Consider the following 2200-nt stretch of genomic DNA (forward strand, 5'->3'; position numbering starts at 1 on the left):
CATCAAATCGTCAATTCTAGTAACGAATACCTATTCTTGACGGTCACTTTGTTCAGTTGTTGATAGTCGACACAAAGTCTAGATTTCCCGTCCTTCTTCTTCACCAATAAGACGGGTGCTCCCCAAGGCGAAACACTTGGTCGGATAAATCCCTTCGACAGAAGATCCTCAAGTTGAGACTTCAACTCCACCAATTCCGCAGGTGCCATCCGATATGGTGCAATCGAAATCGGTCCTGTTCCCGGTACGATGTCAATAGCAAACTCAATGTCGCGTACAGGCGGCAAACCAGGTACATCGCCAGGAAAACATCCGCGAAGTCCCTCACAACTGGAATATTACTCACTTCCGAATTCCCTTTACTCTCCAAGCTTAACAAAACTGAATACTCTTGAGATCCTTCATTCAGAGAGACACTAATATGATTGGCGGATAGATACTCGGAAAGATCCGAGTCAAGAAATACCACTCTCTTTCGGCTGCAGTCCAGAAGACAATGGTAGTGGGACAACCAGTCCATCCCTAGGATAACATCTAGGTTCTTGAGAGTTAGGCACACTAGGTTAGCATGGTAAACTCGATCTCTATAGGTTACTGGGCAATACATGCATGCAGTATTGGCAAGCAGAGTTTTGGCAGGTGTGGTAACTATAAGATCGAAACTCAAAGCAGTAACGGGAAGTTTTAATCTAGTAGCACATTCCCTAGAGATAAAAGAGTGCGTTGCTCCGGAATCAAAAAGTACAGTTAGGAGATTACCGTCATCTCGCAGTCTCCCCTGATCAGACCATCAACTCCTTCAGCTTCTTCACCATCCATGGTGTAGACTCTTGCCTTAGCAGCAGGACGCTTCCCACGAGCAGTGTTGACAGCTGGTTCTGTCTTGGGTGCTCTGCATTGGCCAGCAGTATGCCCCAACTTGTTTACAGTTAAAGCATTTGGGCCTCATGTCAGTACAAGCATTGGCATAGTGCCCAGGCTGCCCACATCTATAACAGGTCATCTCCCTGTTCACAGTCTGACCTCCAGAACCTCCAGCAGTACCCACCATGGGCCTATAAGATCCTGAAGCAATCCCTCTACCAGCAGGTCGTTGATACGGCCTCCAGCTCTGAAATCTCCCTCTGCCTTGAATATTTTGAGAGCCCCGACCTCATCGGCCCTCCTGTTCCAACACGGTTCAGTCTCTTATTCTTCATTATCTCCACTTCCGTGGCTTTTTCAACCAAGGTCTGGAAGCGAGTGATTCCCAATGGTTTCACCGAGTCTTCAATATCGGGCCTCAGCCCATTCACAAAGCGCTTGCACATGTAGGGTTCATCGACCCCATTGCGGAAGAATCGAAAGTGCTTGGCCAACGATTCCAGCTTGGCAGCATATTCCGGGATGGTCCATGCTACCCTGACGAAGTGTCAGGAATTGCGACTCACGCTCGTCCCGAGCACTATCTGGAAAATACTTCTCCCAGAAAAGCAGCACGAAACGAAACCCAATTCACTTCCAAGTTGTTTGCTTCCATCATTCCTCTGGCGCCTCTCCACCAGTACTCAGCATCATCCAACAGTAGAAAGGTTGCCATTCCCCACCTTGGCCCCCTCAGCAGTCTGTAATACACCGAAGATCTTTTCAATCTCCTGGATCCAGAGATCCGCTTTGTCCGGGTCAGTACCCCCGAGAACTTAGGTGGATCCTGTCTCCTGAAATCATTCAGGCCTCTGTTCTGGTCCATTGTCACTTCCCTCTGGCGTTGGTGCTGATCACGTGCCTCCTCAGCAGCACGCCTCATAGCATTATCGTTTGCCTGTGCAGTCACGGCTTGGGCCATAGTGGCCATCATCTCAGCTAGTTGTTAGCGTTCACCATGTTCTGCTAAATTAACAAACAGTTAGTGCTCATCATAAGATAGCATCTAATATAACTATACAATATGATTAAGCAATAACTTCAAGCAATTCTAAGCGAAAAATCGCTTGGCAGACAATCAATTTTTACTCTTTGCAGAGTCACACAACCTAGCACAGAAGACCTATTCCCCAAAGACTCCCAAAGACTCGACTAAGCTCTGATACCACAATGTAACACCCCGATTTAGGTGGCGTCACTTTAGTAACCAAAGAATAACTTAAGCGGAAAAACGTGAATTTTTTTTTTTTTTGATAATAAAATGAAAGATTGAAAGAAAATAAACTTCCCGCCAAAA

This window comes from Lotus japonicus, chromosome 4, assembly GCF_012489685.1.
Source record: "Lotus japonicus ecotype B-129 chromosome 4, LjGifu_v1.2".
Taxonomy (NCBI): domain Eukaryota; kingdom Viridiplantae; phylum Streptophyta; class Magnoliopsida; order Fabales; family Fabaceae; genus Lotus; species Lotus japonicus.